Source organism: Oncorhynchus mykiss, chromosome 18 (genome assembly GCF_013265735.2).
Source record: "Oncorhynchus mykiss isolate Arlee chromosome 18, USDA_OmykA_1.1, whole genome shotgun sequence".
Taxonomy (NCBI): domain Eukaryota; kingdom Metazoa; phylum Chordata; class Actinopteri; order Salmoniformes; family Salmonidae; genus Oncorhynchus; species Oncorhynchus mykiss.
The window spans coordinates 44,236,596-44,252,704 of NC_048582.1; the positions used below are offsets into that span (position 1 = coordinate 44,236,596).

General features: G+C 37.7%; 19 non-coding genes across 19 annotated transcripts; all 19 read right to left on the reverse strand.

Moving 5' to 3' along the window:
* Window positions 1-667: 667 nt before the first annotated feature.
* trnal-uaa lies at window positions 668-750 on the reverse strand. Its single transcript has one exon. It is a non-coding gene; the product is annotated as a tRNA-Leu (tRNA).
* Window positions 751-1,466: 716 nt separating this feature from the next.
* trnal-uaa lies at window positions 1,467-1,549 on the reverse strand. Its single transcript has one exon. It is a non-coding gene; the product is annotated as a tRNA-Leu (tRNA).
* Window positions 1,550-2,287: 738 nt separating this feature from the next.
* trnal-uaa lies at window positions 2,288-2,370 on the reverse strand. Its single transcript has one exon. It is a non-coding gene; the product is annotated as a tRNA-Leu (tRNA).
* A 715-nt stretch (window positions 2,371-3,085) lies between these two features.
* Window positions 3,086-3,168, reverse strand: trnal-uaa. The gene has a single exon. It is a non-coding gene; the product is annotated as a tRNA-Leu (tRNA).
* Window positions 3,169-3,906: 738 nt separating this feature from the next.
* trnal-uaa lies at window positions 3,907-3,989 on the reverse strand. Its single transcript has one exon. It is a non-coding gene; the product is annotated as a tRNA-Leu (tRNA).
* A 716-nt stretch (window positions 3,990-4,705) lies between these two features.
* Window positions 4,706-4,788, reverse strand: trnal-uaa. The gene has a single exon. It is a non-coding gene; the product is annotated as a tRNA-Leu (tRNA).
* A 738-nt stretch (window positions 4,789-5,526) lies between these two features.
* Window positions 5,527-5,609, reverse strand: trnal-uaa. Its single transcript has one exon. It is a non-coding gene; the product is annotated as a tRNA-Leu (tRNA).
* Window positions 5,610-6,325: 716 nt separating this feature from the next.
* On the reverse strand, window positions 6,326-6,408 carry trnal-uaa. The gene has a single exon. It is a non-coding gene; the product is annotated as a tRNA-Leu (tRNA).
* A 738-nt stretch (window positions 6,409-7,146) lies between these two features.
* On the reverse strand, window positions 7,147-7,229 carry trnal-uaa. The gene has a single exon. It is a non-coding gene; the product is annotated as a tRNA-Leu (tRNA).
* Window positions 7,230-7,945: 716 nt separating this feature from the next.
* Window positions 7,946-8,028, reverse strand: trnal-uaa. Its single transcript has one exon. It is a non-coding gene; the product is annotated as a tRNA-Leu (tRNA).
* Window positions 8,029-8,766: 738 nt separating this feature from the next.
* On the reverse strand, window positions 8,767-8,849 carry trnal-uaa. The gene has a single exon. It is a non-coding gene; the product is annotated as a tRNA-Leu (tRNA).
* Window positions 8,850-9,578: 729 nt separating this feature from the next.
* Window positions 9,579-9,661, reverse strand: trnal-uaa. The gene has a single exon. It is a non-coding gene; the product is annotated as a tRNA-Leu (tRNA).
* Window positions 9,662-10,390: 729 nt separating this feature from the next.
* trnal-uaa lies at window positions 10,391-10,473 on the reverse strand. The gene has a single exon. It is a non-coding gene; the product is annotated as a tRNA-Leu (tRNA).
* Window positions 10,474-11,189: 716 nt separating this feature from the next.
* trnal-uaa lies at window positions 11,190-11,272 on the reverse strand. The gene has a single exon. It is a non-coding gene; the product is annotated as a tRNA-Leu (tRNA).
* A 726-nt stretch (window positions 11,273-11,998) lies between these two features.
* trnal-uaa lies at window positions 11,999-12,081 on the reverse strand. Its single transcript has one exon. It is a non-coding gene; the product is annotated as a tRNA-Leu (tRNA).
* Window positions 12,082-12,808: 727 nt separating this feature from the next.
* On the reverse strand, window positions 12,809-12,891 carry trnal-uaa. Its single transcript has one exon. It is a non-coding gene; the product is annotated as a tRNA-Leu (tRNA).
* A 727-nt stretch (window positions 12,892-13,618) lies between these two features.
* trnal-uaa lies at window positions 13,619-13,701 on the reverse strand. Its single transcript has one exon. It is a non-coding gene; the product is annotated as a tRNA-Leu (tRNA).
* Window positions 13,702-14,427: 726 nt separating this feature from the next.
* trnal-uaa lies at window positions 14,428-14,510 on the reverse strand. Its single transcript has one exon. It is a non-coding gene; the product is annotated as a tRNA-Leu (tRNA).
* A 728-nt stretch (window positions 14,511-15,238) lies between these two features.
* On the reverse strand, window positions 15,239-15,321 carry trnal-uaa. The gene has a single exon. It is a non-coding gene; the product is annotated as a tRNA-Leu (tRNA).
* Between the last annotated feature and the right edge of the window lie 788 nt (window positions 15,322-16,109).

Genomic DNA, 16,109 nt, shown 5'->3' on the forward strand with positions numbered 1-16,109 from the left:
TCCAGACAATATGTAAATGAAACTTGATGACATCCCAATCAAACTTTCTACCAGATGTAGGTTTGGAACCACAAAAGAGCATTTTAATTTCGATCATGAGTCTAACGCCTTAAACACTCTGCCTTCCAAGTGTATCTACAAGATTAAAACGAGCTGAGTCAAAATGGAAGAATTTGTCAAAGTAATTTCTTTCAGATTTCATCCACGGTGAATGTAAATGAGTAAAAGGTGGGTTGATTACATCCAAAGTAAGTTTTTTACAGGAATGCGGTTGGTATCCACAAGAAGATAACATTCATTGGATTAATATTCCAACAGTCTAAACCACTCAGCCATCCTGGTGTAAAGTACAAACAAGAGCCCAGTGAAATTGGAATGAGGAGCACACAGTCAGTTATTTTGGCCTTGAGCCAGAAAAGATCTAAATGAGACTTGTTGACATGCAAATCAAACTTAATACAAGAATGGGGTTTCGAAGCAAGAAGAATAATAATTAAGTTGATAATGACTCTAACACTATAACCACTTAGGTATCATTTGTGTTTTTAAAGGATAAATACTTGAAGGCGGAATAACGGGAACAAAGCCAATTCTTTCAGCTTTCATCCAAAGAAATTTCAAATGAGTGAAAGGACAATTGATTACATCCAAATGATAGAAGAACTCATACCAGGAGTGGGGTTCGAACCCACGAGGACATATGTCCATTGGATCTTAAGTCCAACGCCTTAACCTCTCGGCCATCCTGGTGCTAAATGAAGGGCGCAGTCAAAATGGAATAAGGAACACACAGTTAGATCTTTTGGCTTTGATCCAGACAATATGTAAATGAAACTTGATGACATCCCAATCAAACTTTCTACCAGATGTAGGTTTGGAACAAACAAGAACATTTTAATTTCGATCATGAGTCTAACGCCTTAAACACACTGACATCCAGGTGTTTCTAAAAGACTAACAAGAGCTGAGTTAAAGTAGATGATCTTGTCATAGTCAGTTCATTCAGATTTGATCCACGCTAATTGGAAATGAATGAAAGGTGGGTTGATTACATCCAAAGTAAGTTTTTTCCAGGAATGCGGTTGGTATCCACAAGAAGATAGCATTCATTGGATTTTTATTCCAACAGTCTAAACCACTCAGCCATCCTGGTGTAAAGTACAATCAAGAGCCCAGTGAAATTGGAATGAGGAGCACACAGTCAGTTATTTTGGCCTTGAGCCAGAAAAGATCTAAATGAGACTTGTTGACATGCAAATCAAACTTAATACAAGAATGGGGTTTCGAAGCAAGAAGAATAATAATTAAGTTGATAATGACTCTACACCATAACCACTTAGGTATCATTTGTGTTTTTAAAGGATAAATACTTGAAGCGGGAATAACGGGAACAAAGACAATTCTTTCAGCTTTCATCCAAAGAAATGAAAGGACAATTGATTACATCCGAATGATAGAAGAACTCATACCAGGAGTGGGGTTCGAACCCACGAGGACATATGTCCATTGGATCTTAAGTCCAACGCCTTAACCTCTCGGCCATCCTGGTGTTATAAACACAAAATCAAGGGCGCAGTCAAAATGGAATAAGGAACACACAGTTAGATCTTTTGGCTTTGATCCAGACAATATGTAAATGAAACTTGATTACATCCCAATCAAACTTTCTACCAGATGTAGGTTTGGAACAAACAAGAAATGTTTTATTTTCGATCATGAGTCTAACGCCTTAAACACACTGACATCCAGGTGTTTCTAAAAGACTAACAAGAGCTTAGTCAAAGTAGATGATCTTGTCATAGTCAGTTCATTCAGATTTGATCCACGCTAATTGGAAATGAATGAAAGGTGGGTTGATTACATCCAAAGTAAGTTTTTTCCAGGAATGCGGTTGGTACCCACAAGAAGATAGCATTCATTGGATTTTTATTCCAACAGTCTAAACCACTCAGCCATCCTGGTGTAAAGTACAAACAAGAGCCCAGTGAAATTGGAATGAGGAGCACACAGTCAGTTATTTTGGCCTTGAGCCAGAAAAGATCTAAATGAGACTTGTTGACATGCAAATCAAACTTAATACAAGAATGGGGTTTCGAAGCAAGAAGAATAATAATTAAGTTGATAATGACTCTAACACCATAACCACTTAGGTATCATTTGTGTTTTTAAAGGATAAATACTTGAAGGCGGAATAACGGGAACAAAGCCAATTCTTTCAGCTTTCATCCAAAGAAATTTCAAATGAGTGAAAGGACAATTGATTACATCCAAATGATAGAAGAACTCATACCAGGAGTGGGGTTCGAACCCACGAGGACATATGTCCATTGGATCTTAAGTCCAACGCCTTAACCTCTCGGCCATCCTGGTGCTAAATAAGGGCGCAGTCAAAATGGAATAAGGAACACACAGTTAGATCTTTTGGCTTTGATCCAGACAATATGTAAATGAAACTTGATGACATCCCAATCAAACTTTCTACCAGATGTAGGTTTGGAACAAACAAGAACATTTTAATTTCGATCATGAGTCTAACGCCTTAAACACACTGACATCCAGGTGTTTCTAAAAGACTAACAAGAGCTGAGTTAAAGTAGATGATCTTGTCATAGTCAGTTCATTCAGATTTGATCCACGCTAATTGGAAATGAATGAAAGGTGGGTTGATTACATCCAAAGTAAGTTTTTTCCAGGAATGCGGTTGGTATCCACAAGAAGATAGCATTCATTGGATTTTTATTCCAACAGTCTAAACCACTCAGCCATCCTGGTGTAAAGTACAATCAAGAGCCCAGTGAAATTGGAATGAGGAGCACACAGTCAGTTATTTTGGCCTTGAGCCAGAAAAGATCTAAATGAGACTTGTTGACATGCAAATCAAACTTAATACAAGAATGGGGTTTCGAAGCAAGAAGAATAATAATTAAGTTGATAATGACTCTACACCATAACCACTTAGGTATCATTTGTGTTTTTAAAGGATAAATACTTGAAGGGGGAATAACGGGAACAAAGACAATTCTTTCAGCTTTCATCCAAAGAAATGAACGGACAATTGATTACATCCGAATGATAGAAGAACTCATACCAGGCGTGGGGTTCGAACCCACGAGGACATATGTCCATTGGATCTTAAGTCCAACGCCTTAACCTCTCGGCCATCCTGGTGTTATAAACACAAAATCAAGGGCACAGTCAAAATGGAATAAGGAACACACAGTTAGATCTTTTGGCTTTGATCCAGACAATATGTAAATGAAACTTGATTACATCCCAATCAAACTTTCTACCAGATGTAGGTTTGGAACAAACAAGAAATGTTTTATTTTCGATCATGAGTCTAACGCCTTAAACACACTGACATCCAGGTGTTTCTAAAAGACTAACAAGAGCTTAGTCAAAGTAGATGATCTTGTCATAGTCAGTTCATTCAGATTTGATCCACGCTAATTGGAAATGAATGAAAGGTGGGTTGATTACATCCAAAGTAAGTTTTTTCCAGGAATGCGGTTGGTACCCACAAGAAGATAGCATTCATTGGATTTTTATTCCAACAGTCTAAACCACTCAGCCATCCTGGTGTAAAGTACAAACAAGAGCCCAGTGAAATTGGAATGAGGAGCACACAGTCAGTTATTTTGGCCTTGAGCCAGAAAATATCTAAATGAGACTTGTTGACATGCAAATCAAACTTAATACAAGAATGGGGTTTCGAAGCAAGAGGAATAATAATTAAGTTGATAATGACTCTAACACTATAACCACTTAGGTATCATTTGTGTTTTTAAAGGATAAATACTTGAAGGCGGAATAACGGGAACAAAGCCAATTCTTTCAGCTTTCATCCAAAGAAATTTCAAATGAGTGAAAGGACAATTGATTACATCCAAATGATAGAAGAACTCATACCAGGAGTGGGGTTCGAACCCACGAGGACATATGTACATTGGATCTTAAGTCCAACGCCTTAACCTCTCGGCCATCCTGGTGCTAAATCAAGGGCGCAGTCAAAATGGAATAAGGAACACACAGTTAGATCTTTTGGCTTTGATCCAGACAATATGTAAATGAAACTTGATGACATCCCAATCAAACTTTCTACCAGATGTAGGTTTGGAACAAACAAGAACATTTTAATTTCGATCATGAGTCTAACGCCTTAAACACACTGACATCCAGGTGTTTCTAAAAGACTAACAAGAGCTGAGTTAAAGTAGATGATCTTGTCATAGTCAGTTCATTCAGATTTGATCCACGCTAATTGGAAATGAATGAAAGGTGGGTTGATTACATCCAAAGTAAGTTTTTTCCAGGAATGCGGTTGGTATCCACAAGAAGATAGCATTCATTGGATTTTTATTCCAACAGTCTAAACCACTCAGCCATCCTGGTGTAAAGTACAATCAAGAGCCCAGTGAAATTGGAATGAGGAGCACACAGTCAGTTATTTTGGCCTTGAGCCAGAAAAGATCTAAATGAGACTTGTTGACATGCAAATCAAACTTAATACAAGAATGGGGTTTCGAAGCAAGAAGAATAATAATTAAGTTGATAATGACTCTACACCATAACCACTTAGGTATCATTTGTGTTTTTAAAGGATAAATACTTGAAGGGGGAATAACGGGAACAAAGACAATTCTTTCAGCTTTCATCCAAAGAAATGAAAGGACAATTGATTACATCCGAATGATAGAAGAACTCATACCAGGAGTGGGGTTCGAACCCACAAGGACATATGTCCATTGGATCTTAAGTCCAACGCCTTAACCTCTCGGCCATCCTGGTGTTATAAACACAAAATCAAGGGCGCAGTCAAAATGGAATAAGGAACACACAGTTAGATCTTTTGGCTTTGATCCAGACAATATGTAAATGAAACTTGATTACATCCCAATCAAACTTTCTACCAGATGTAGGTTTGGAACAAACAAGAAATGTTTTATTTTCGATCATGAGTCTAACGCCTTAAACACACTGACATCCAGGTGTTTCTAAAAGACTAACAAGAGCTTAGTCAAAGTAGATGATCTTGTCATAGTCAGTTCATTCAGATTTGATCCACGCTAATTGGAAATGAATGAAAGGTGGGTTGATTACATCCAAAGTAAGTTTTTTCCAGGAATGCGGTTGGTACCCACAAGAAGATAGCATTCATTGGATTTTTATTCCAACAGTCTAAACCACTCAGCCATCCTGGTGTAAAGTACAAACAAGAGCCCAGTGAAATTGGAATGAGGAGCACACAGTCAGTTATTTTGGCCTTGAGCCAGAAAATATCTAAATGAGACTTGTTGACATGCAAATCAAACTTAATACAAGAATGGGGTTTCGAAGCAAGAAGAATAATAATTAAGTTGATAATGACTCTAACACTATAAACACTTAGGTATCATTTGTGTTTTTAAAGGATAAATACTTGAAGGCGGAATAACGGGAACAAAGCCAATTCTTTCAGCTTTCATCCAAAGAAATTTCAAATGAGTGAAAGGACAATTGATTACATCCAAATGATAGAAGAACTCATACCAGGAGTGGGGTTCGAACCCACGAGGACATATGTACATTGGATCTTAAGTCCAACGCCTTAACCTCTCGGCCATCCTGGTGCTAAATCAAGGGCGCAGTCAAAATGGAATAAGGAACACACAGTTAGATCTTTTGGCTTTGATCCAGACAATATGTAAATGAAACTTGATGACATCCCAATCAAACTTTCTACCAGATGTAGGTTTGGAACAAACAAGAACATTTTAATTTCGATCATGAGTCTAACGCCTTAAACACACTGACATCCAGGTGTTTCTAAAAGACTAACAAGAGCTGAGTTAAAGTAGATGATCTTGTCATAGTCAGTTCATTCAGATTTGATCCACGCTAATTGGAAATGAATGAAAGGTGGGTTGATTACATCCAAAGTAAGTTTTTTCCAGGAATGCGGTTGGTATCCACAAGAAGATAGCATTCATTGGATTTTTATTCCAACAGTCTAAACCACTCAGCCATCCTGGTGTAAAGTACAATCAAGAGCCCAGTGAAATTGGAATGAGGAGCACACAGTCAGTTATTTTGGCCTTGAGCCAGAAAAGATCTAAATGAGACTTGTTGACATGCAAATCAAACTTAATACAAGAATGGGGTTTCGAAGCAAGAAGAATAATAATTAAGTTGATAATGACTCTACACCATAACCACTTAGGTATCATTTGTGTTTTTAAAGGATAAATACTTGAAGGGGGAATAACGGGAACAAAGACAATTCTTTCAGCTTTCATCCAAAGAAATGAAAGGACAATTGATTACATCCGAATGATAGAAGAACTCATACCAGGAGTGGGGTTCGAACCCACGAGGACATATGTCCATTGGATCTTAAGTCCAACGCCTTAACCTCTCGGCCATCCTGGTGTTATAAACACAAAATCAAGGGCGCAGTCAAAATGGAATAAGGAACACACAGTTAGATCTTTTGGCTTTGATCCAGACAATATGTAAATGAAACTTGATTACATCCCAATCAAACTTTCTACCAGATGTAGGTTTGGAACAAACAAGAAATGTTTTATTTTCGATCATGAGTCTAACGCCTTAAACACACTGACATCCAGGTGTTTCTAAAAGACTAACAAGAGCTTAGTCAAAGTAGATGATCTTGTCATAGTCAGTTCATTCAGATTTGATCCACGCTAATTGGAAATGAATGAAAGGTGGGTTGATTACATCCAAAGTAAGTTTTTTCCAGGAATGCGGTTGGTACCCACAAGAAGATAGCATTCATTGGATTTTTATTCCAACAGTCTAAACCACTCAGCCATCCTGGTGTAAAGTACAAACAAGAGCCCAGTGAAATTGGAATGAGGAGCACACAGTCAGTTATTTTGGCCTTGAGCCAGAAAATATCTAAATGAGACTTGTTGACATGCAAATCAAACTTAATACAAGAATGGGGTTTCGAAGCAAGAAGAATAATAATAAAGTTGATAATGACTCTAACACTATAAACACTTAGGTATCATTTGTGTTTTTAAAGGATAAATACTTGAAGGCGGAATAACGGGAACAAAGCCAATTCTTTCAGCTTTCATCCAAAGAAATTTCAAATGAGTGAAAGGACAATTGATTACATCCAAATGATAGAAGAACTCATACCAGGAGTGGGGTTCGAACCCACGAGGACATATGTACATTGGATCTTAAGTCCAACGCCTTAACCTCTCGGCCATCCTGGTGCTAAATCAAGGGCGCAGTCAAAATGGAATAAGGAACACACAGTTAGATCTTTTGGCTTTGATCCAGACAATATGTAAATGAAACTTGATGACATCCCAATCAAACTTTCTACCAGATGTAGGTTTGGAACAAACAAGAACATTTTAATTTCGATCATGAGTCTAACGCCTTAAACACACTGACATCCAGGTGTTTCTAAAAGACTAACAAGAGCTGAGTTAAAGTAGATGATCTTGTCATAGTCAGTTCATTCAGATTTGATCCACGCTAATTGGAAATGAATGAAAGGTGGGTTGATTACATCCAAAGTAAGTTTTTTCCAGGAATGCGGTTGGTATCCACAAGAAGATAGCATTCATTGGATTTTTATTCCAACAGTCTAAACCACTCAGCCATCCTGGTGTAAAGTACAATCAAGAGCCCAGTGAAATTGGAATGAGGAGCACACAGTCAGTTATTTTGGCCTTGAGCCAGAAAAGATCTAAATGAGACTTGTTGACATGCAAATCAAACTTAATACAAGAATGGGGTTTCGAAGCAAGAAGAATAATAATTAAGTTGATAATGACTCTACACCATAACCACTTAGGTATCATTTGTGTTTTTAAAGGAGAAATACTTGAAGGGGGAATAACGGGAACAAAGACAATTCTTTCAGCTTTCATCCAAAGAAATGAAAGGACAATTGATTACATCCGAATGATAGAAGAACTCTTACCAGGAGTGGGGTTCGAACCCACGAGGACATATGTCCATTGGATCTTAAGTCCAACGCCTTAACCTCTCGGCCATCCTGGTGTTATAAACACAAAATCAAGGGCGCAGTCAAAATGGAATAAGGAACACACAGTTAGATCTTTTGGCTTTGATCCAGACAATATGTAAATGAAACTTGATTACATCCCAATCAAACTTTCTACCAGATGTAGGTTTGGAACAAACAAGAAATGTTTTATTTTCGATCATGAGTCTAACGCCTTAAACACACTGACATCCAGGTGTTTCTAAAAGACTAACAAGAGCTGAGTCAAAGTAGATGATCTTGTCATAGTCAGTTCATTCAGATTTGATCCACGCTAATTGGAAATGACCTAAAGGTGGGTTGATTACATCCAAAGTAAGTTTTTTCCAGGAATGCGGTTGGTACCCACAAGAAGATAGCATTCATTGGATTTTTATTCCAACAGTCTAAACCACTCAGCCATCCTGGTGTAAAGTACAAACAAGAGCCCAGTGAAATTGGAATGAGGAGCACACAGTCAGTTATTTTGGCCTTGAGCCAGAAAAGATCTAAATGAGACTTGTTGAAATGCAAATCAAACTTAATACAAGAATGGGGTTTCGAAGCAAGAAGAATAATAATTAAGTTGATAATGACTCTAACACTATAACCACTTAGGTATCATTTGTGTTTTTAAAGGATAAATACTTGAAGGCGGAATAACGGGAACAAAGCCAATTCTTTCAGCTTTCATCCAAAGAAATTTCAAATGAGTGAAAGGACAATTGATTCCATCCAAATGATAGAAGAACTCATACCAGGAGTGGGGTTCGAACCCACGAGGACATATGTCCATTGGATCTTAAGTCCAACGCCTTAACCTCTCGGCCATCCTGGTGCTAAATCAAGGGCGCAGTCAAAATGGAATAAGGAACACACAGTTAGATCTTTTCGCTTTGATCCAGACAATATGTAAATGAAACTTGATTACATCCCAATCAAACTTTCTACCAGATGTAGGTTTGGAACAAACAAGAAATGTTTTATTTTCGATCATGAGTCTAACGCCTTAAACACACTGACATCCAGGTGTTTCTAAAAGACTAACAAGAGCTTAGTCAAAGTAGATGATCTTGTCATAGTCAGTTCATTCAGATTTGATCCACGCTAATTGGAAATGAATGAAAGGTGGGTTGATTACATCCAAAGTAAGTTTTTTCCAGGAATGCGGTTGGTATCCACAAGAAGATAGCATTCATTGGATTTTTATTCCAACAGTCTAAACCACTCAGCCATCCTGGTGTAAAGTACAATCAAGAGCCCAGTGAAATTGGAATGAGGAGCACACAGTCAGTTATTTTGGCCTTGAGCCAGAAAAGATCTAAATGAGACTTGTTGACATGCAAATCAAACTTAATACAAGAATGGGGTTTCGAAGCAAGAAGAATAATAATTAATTTGATAATGACTCTAACACTATAACCACTTAGGTATCATTTGTGTTTTTAAAGGATAAATACTTGAAGGCGGAATAACGGGAACAAAGCCAATTCTTTCAGCTTTCATCCAAAGAAATTTCAAATGAGTGAAAGGACAATTGATTACATCCAAATGATAGAAGAACTCATACCAGGAGTGGGGTTCGAACCCACGAGGACATATGTCCATTGGATCTTAAGTCCAACGCCTTAACCTCTCGGCCATCCTGGTGCTAAATCAAGGGCGCAGTCAAAATGGAATAAGGAACACACAGTTAGATCTTTTGGCTTTGATCCAGACAATATGTAAATGAAACTTGATTACATCCCAATCAAACTTTCTACCAGATGTAGGTTTGGAACAAACAAGAAATGTTTTATTTTCGATCATGAGTCTAACGCCTTAAACACACTGACATCCAGGTGTTTCTAAAAGACTAACAAGAGCTTAGTCAAAGTAGATGATCTTGTCATAGTCAGTTCATTCAGATTTGATCCACGCTAATTGGAAATGACCTAAAGGTGGGTTGATTACATCCAAAGTAAGTTTTTTCCAGGAATGCGGTTGGTACCCACAAGAAGATAGCATTCATTGGATTTTTATTCCAACAGTCTAAACCACTCAGCCATCCTGGTGTAAAGTACAATCAAGAGCCCAGTGAAATTGGAATGAGGAGCACACAGTCAGTTATTTTGGCCTTGAGCCAGAAAAGATCTAAATGAGACTTGTTGACATGCAAATCAAACTTAATACAAGAATGGGGTTTCGAAGCAAGAAGAATAATAATTAAGTTGATAATGACTCTAACACTATAACCACTTAGGTATCATTTGTGTTTTTAAAGGATAAATACTTGAAGGCGGAATAACGGGAACAAAGCCAATTCTTTCAGCTTTCATCCAAAGAAATTTCAAATGAGTGAAAGGACAATTGATTACATCCAAATGATAGAAGAACTCATACCAGGAGTGGGGTTCGAACCCACGAGGACATATGTCCATTGGATCTTAAGTCCAACGCCTTAACCTCTCGGCCATCCTGGTGCTAAATCAAGGGCGCAGTCAAAATGGAATAAGGAACACACAGTTAGATCTTTTGGCTTTGATCCAGACAATATGTAAATTAAACTTGATGACATCCCAATCAAACTTTCTATCAGATGTAGGTTTGGAACAAACAAGAACATTTTAATTTCGATCATGAGTCTAACGCCTTAAACACACTGACATCCAGGTGTTTCTAAAAGACTAACAAGAGCTGAGTTAAAGTAGATGATCTTGTCATAGTCAGTTCATTCAGATTTGATCCACGCTAATTGGAAATGAGTGAAAGGTGGGTTGATTACATCCAAAGTAAGTTTTTTCCAGGAATGCGGTTGGTATCCACAAGAAGATAGCATTCATTGGATTTTTATTCCAACAGTCTAAACCACTCAGCCATCCTGGTGTAAAGTACAATCAAGAGCCCAGTGAAATTGGAATGAGGAGCACACAGTCAGTTATTTTGGCCTTGAGCCAGAAAAGATCTAAATGAGACTTGTTGACATGCAAATCAAACTTAATACAGGAATGGGGTTTCGAAGCAAGAAGAATAATAATTAAGTTGATAATGACTCTACACCATAACCACTTAGGTATCATTTGTGTTTTTAAAGGATAAATACTTGAAGGGGGAATAACGGGAACAAAGACAATTCTTTCAGCTTTCATCCAAAGAAATGAAAGGACAATTGATTACATCCGAATGATAGAAGAACTCATACCAGGAGTGGGGTTCGAACCCACGAGGACATATGTCCATTGGATCTTAAGTCCAACGCCTTAACCTCTCGGCCATCCTGGTGTTATAAACACAAAATCAAGGGCGCAGTCAAAATGGAATAAGGAACACACAGTTAGATCTTTTGGCTTTGATCCAGACAATATGTAAATGAAACTTGATTACATCCCAATCAAACTTTCTACCAGATGTAGGTTTGGAACAAACAAGAAATGTTTTATTTTCAATCATGAGTCTAACGCCTTAAACACACTGACATCCAGGTGTTTCTAAAAGACTAACAAGAGCTTAGTCAAAGTAGATGATCTTGTCATAGTCAGTTCATTCAGATTTGATCCACGCTAATTGGAAATGAATGAAAGGTGGGTTGATTACATCCAAAGTAAGTTTTTTCCAGGAATGCGGTTGGTATCCACAAGAAGATAGCATTCATTGGATTTTTATTCCAACAGTCTAAACCACTCAGCCATCCTGGTGTAAAGTACAATCAAGAGCCCAGTGAAATTGGAATGAGGAGCACACAGTCAGTTATTTTGGCCTAGAGCCAGAAAAGATCTAAATGAGACTTGTTGACATGCAAATCAAACTTAATACAAGAATGGGGTTTCGAAGCAAGAAGAATAATAATTAAGTTGATAATGACTCTACACCATAACCACTTAGGTATCATTTGTGTTTTTAAAGGATAAATACTTGAAGGAGGAATAACGGGAACAAAGACAATTCTTTCAGCTTTCATCCAAAGAAATGAAAGGACAATTGATTACATCCGAATGATAGAAGAACTCATACCAGGAGTGGGGTTCGAACCCACGAGGACATATGTCCATTGGATCTTAAGTCCAACGCCTTAACCTCTCGGCCATCCTGGTGTTATAAACACAAAATCAAGGGCGCAGTCAAAATGGAATAAGGAACACACAGTTAGATCTTTTGGCTTTGATCCAGACAATATGTAAATGAAACTTGATTACATCCCAATCAAACTTTCTACCAGATGTAGGTTTGGAACAAACAAGAAATGTTTTATTTTCGATCATGAGTCTAACGCCTTAAACACACTGACATCCAGGTGTTTCTAAAAGACTAACAAGAGCTTAGTCAAAGTAGATGATCTTGTCATAGTCAGTTCATTCAGATTTGATCCACGCTAATTGGAAATGAATGAAAGGTGGGTTGATTACATCCAAAGTAAGTTTTTTCCAGGAATGCGGTTGGTACCCACAAGAAGATAGCATTCATTGGATTTTTATTCCAACAGTCTAAACCACTCAGCCATCCTGGTGTAAAGTACAAACAAGAGCCCAGTGAAATTGGAATGAGGAGCACACAGTCAGTTATTTTGGCCTTGAGCCAGAAAAGATCTAAATGAGACTTGTTGACATGCAAATCAAACTTAATACAAGAATGGGGTTTCGAAGCAAGAAGAATAATCATTAAGTTGATAATGACCCTAACACCATAACCACTTAGGTATCATTTGTGTTTTTAAAGGATAAATACTTGAAGGGGGAATAACGGGAACAAAGACAATTCTTTCAGCTTTCATCCAAAGAAATGAAAGGACAATTGATTACATCCGAATGATAGAAGAACTCATACCAGGAGTGGGGTTCGAACCCACGAGGACATATGTCCATTGGATCTTAAGTCCAACGCCTTAACCTCTCGGCCATCCTGGTGTTATAAACACAAAATCAAGGGCGCAGTCAAAATGGAATAAGGAACACACAGTTAGATCTTTTGGCTTTGATCCAGACAATATGTAAATGAAACTTGATTACATCCCAATCAAACTTTCTACCAGATGTAGGTTTGGAACAAACAAGAAATGTTTTATTTTCGATCATGAGTCTAACGCCTTAAACACACTGACATCCAGGTGTTTCTAAAAGACTAACAAGAGCTTAGTCAAAGTAGATGATCTTGTCATAGTCAGTTCATTCAGATTTGATCCACGCTAATTGGAAATGAATGAAAGGTGGGTTGATTACATCCAAAGTAAGTTTTTTCCAGGAATGCGGTTGGTACCCACAAGAAGATAGCATTCATTGGATTTTTATTCCAACAGTCTAAACCACTCAGCCATCCTGGTGTAAAGTACAAACAAGAGCCCAGTGAAATTGGAATGAGGAGCACACAGTCAGTTATTTTGGCCTTGAGCCAGAAAAGATCTAAATGAGACTTGTTGACATGCAAATCAAACTTAATACAAGAATGGGGTTTCGAAGCAAGAAGAATAATAATTAAGTTGATAATGACTCTAACACCATAACCACTTAGGTATCATTTGTGTTTTTAAAGGATAAATACTTGAAGGCGGAATAACGGGAACAAAGACAATTCTTTCAGCTTTCATCCAAAGAAATGAAAGGACAATTGATTACATCCAAATGGTAGAAGAACTCATACCAGGAGTGGGGTTCGAACCCACGAGGACATATGTCCATTGGATCTTAAATCCAACGCCTTAACCTCTCGGCCATCCTGGTGTTATAAACACAATATCAAGGGCGCAGTCAAAATGGAATAAGGAACACACAGTTAGATCTTTTGGCTTTGATCCAGACAATATGTAAATTAAACTTGATTACATCCCAATCAAACTTTCTACCAGATGTAGGTTTGGAACAAACAAGAACATTTTAATTTCGATCATGAGTCTAACGCCTTAAACACACTGACATCCAGGTGTTTCTAAAAGACTAACAAGAGCTGAGTCAAAGTAGAAGATCTTGTCATAGTCAGTTCATTCAGATTTGATCCACGATAATTGGAAATGAATGAAAGGTGGGTTGATTACATCCAAAGTAAGTTTTTTCCAGGAATGCGGTTGGTATCCACAAGAAGATAGCATTCATTGGATTTTTATTCCAACAGTCTAAACCACTCAGCCATCCTGGTGTAAAGTGCAATCAAGAGCCCAGTGAAATTGGAATGAGGAGCACACAGTCAGTTATTTTGGCCTTGAGCCAGAAAAGATCTAAATGAGACTTGTTGACATGCAAATCAAACTTAATACAAGAATGGGGTTTCGAAGCAAGAAGAATAATCATTAAGTTGATAATGACCCTAACACCATAACCACTTAGGTATCATTTGTGTTTTTAAAGGATAAATACTTGAAGGGGGAATAACGGGAACAAAGACAATTCTTTCAGCTTTCATCCAAAGAAATGAAAGGACAATTGATTACATCCGAATGATAGAAGAACTCATACCAGGAGTGGGGTTCGAACCCACGAGGACATATGTCCATTGGATCTTAAGTCCAACGCCTTAACCTCTCGGCCATCCTGGTGTTATAAACACAAAATCAAGGGCGCAGTCAAAATGGAATAAGGAACACACAGTTAGATCTTTTGGCTTTGATCCAGACAATATGTAAATGAAACTTGATTACATCCCAATCAAACTTTCTACCAGATGTAGGTTTGGAACAAACAAGAACATTTTAATTTCGATCATGAGTCTAACGCCTTAAACACACTGACATCCAGATGTTTCTAAAAGACTAACAAGAGCTGAGTCAAAGTAGATGATCTTGTCATAGTCAGTTCATTCAGATTTGATCCAAGCTAATTGGAAATTAATGAAAGTTGGGTTGATTACATCCAAAGTAAGTTTTTTCCAGGAATGCGGTTGGTATCCACAAGAAGATAGCATTCATTGGATTTTTATTCCAACAGTCTAAACCACTCAGCCATCCTGGTGTAAAGTGCAATCAAGAGCCCAGTGAAATTGGAATGAGGAGCACACAGTCAGTTATTTTGGGTTTGAGCCAGACAAGATCTAAATGAGACTTGTTGACATGCAAATCAAACTTAATACAAGAATGGGGTTTCGAAGTAAGAAGAATAATAATTAAGTTGATAATGACTCTAACACCATAACCACTTAGGTATCATTTGTGTTTTTAAAGGATAAATACTTGAAGGCGGAATAACGGCAATTCTTTCAGCTTTCATCCAAAGAAATTTCAAATGAGTGAAAGGACAATTGATTACATCCAAATGATAGAAGATCTCATACCAGGAGTGGGGTTCGAACCCACGAGGACATATGTCCATTGGATCTTAAGTCCAACGCCTTAACCTCTCGGCCATCCTGGTGCTAAATCAAGGGCGCAGTCAAAATGGAATAAGGAACACACAGTTAGATCTTTTGGCTTTGATCCAGACAATATGTAAATGAAACTTGATGACATCCCAATCAAACTTCCTACCAGATGAAGGTTTGGAACAAACAAGAACATTTTAATTTCGATCATGAGTCTAACGCCTTAAACACACTGACATCCAGGTGTTTCTAAAAGACTAACAAGAGCTGAGTCAAAGTAGATGATCTTGTCATAGTCAGTTCATTCAGATTTGATCCACGCTAATTGGAAATGAATTAAAGGTGGGTTGATTACATCCAAAGTAAGTTTTTTCCAGGAATGCGGTTGGTATCCACAAGAAGATAGCATTCATTGGATTTTTATTCCAACAGTCTAAACCACTCAGCCATCCTGGTGTAAAGTGCAATCAAGAACCCAGTGAAATTGGAATGAGGAGCACACAGTCAGTTATTTTGGCTTTGAGCCAGACAAGATCTAAATGAGACTTGTTGACATGCAAATCAAACTTAATACAAGAATGGGGTTACGAAGCAAGAAGAATAATAATTAAGTTGATAATGACTCTAACACCATAACCACTTAGGTATCATTTGTGTTTTTAAAGGATAAATACTTGAAGGCGGAATAACAGGAACAACGACAATTCTTTCAGCTTTCATCCAAAGACATTTCAAATGAGTGAAAGGACAATTGATTACATCCAAATGATAGAAGAACTCATAACAGGAGTGGGGTTCGAACCCACGAGAACATATGTCCATTGAATCTTAAGTCCATCGC